The sequence below is a fragment of the Alnus glutinosa genome, chromosome 8, assembly GCF_958979055.1.
Source record: "Alnus glutinosa chromosome 8, dhAlnGlut1.1, whole genome shotgun sequence".
Classification (NCBI taxonomy): domain Eukaryota; kingdom Viridiplantae; phylum Streptophyta; class Magnoliopsida; order Fagales; family Betulaceae; genus Alnus; species Alnus glutinosa.
This window is the reverse complement of record NC_084893.1, coordinates 6,047,147-6,048,370: the sequence shown is the minus strand read 5'-3', so window position 1 is coordinate 6,048,370 and position 1,224 is coordinate 6,047,147.

Below are 1,224 nucleotides of genomic sequence, written 5' to 3'. Positions count from 1 at the left end.
TCCTCAAACCCTAGAGGCAAGAAATATATACAGGGGCAAAACAAGTAAAAAGCGTGAACTACGGACCTAAATATGGATAGGCCAATTTGAATTTAAAATCAAAGGTCCATTTAAGGAAATGACAGCTGTACATTAATTTCGTACAAGTGTCAAACCCAAGGTTTCCCAACAGTACACGTTATTAGGGGGATTTGGACGCTCGAAATCTGTGCATTTATGGATGTTTCAGGTTGCTTGCCTCCTACGAAATAGACTGTGTTTGGTAAAAAAATTTGATAAAAAATAATTGAATAATTGCACCATTAATTTTTTAAATTGTTTATTACAAATCACTTATTGTTATACGAAATGTTTATGGAAGATCTTTGAAATAAATTATAATTATAAATCACTCTCTGAACTTATTTTTCGTCCACCAAGTTAACAAAATTTGTTAGTTTGCTACGTCATATGAATAGTAAGACAGTTTTTAAATATCATTTGTATAGTGATCCACTAACGGACTCTATTAACTTGATGGACGAAAAACGAATTCAGAGAGTGATTTGTAATTATAGTTTACCACAAGAACCCTATATGAACTTTTTGTACCACAATAATTCATTCATAATTTAAGACAACTATAGGGACCAGTGGTACAATTATCCTAAAAATACAATTGGTCTATGTAGTTTGTCTAATTTATTAATCATTCTATGCAGTATAACAATTAGCTAAGAAGTCTTTGTAGTAAGCGAAATTGGCAAATTACTCTTTGAAGTCAATTTTCGTCTCTAACTTGACAAAAACCGTTAGGTTCCCACGTCATACTTAATAAAACGCGGTACGTGTTATTATATCACTTGAAGGATTGCTTGGATACTGATGAATATGAACATGTCATTGAAGTTATTCAAGATCGTGATCTGACTTTTGAAGATGTTTATTACCTAAACTTATGGAGGCGTGATTCACAAGGGACAAGAAATCGTCCCCCACAGCCCCTTTTCATGAAAAAATAATTTTTTTTATCAAAAAGTAACTTCTGATGTGACATCAGAAGTTACTTTTTTAGTAAAAATTTATTTTTTAATTAAAAATGCCGGTTGGGGGACGGAAAAATAAATAATTATTTATTGTGTGATGATAAGGAAAAGTTTTTAATTTTAAATTTTGTAAAAAAATTCTCACCACTTAATGCTATAATGTGAAAAAATATTTATTTTGGTCTTATGAAGATTCACA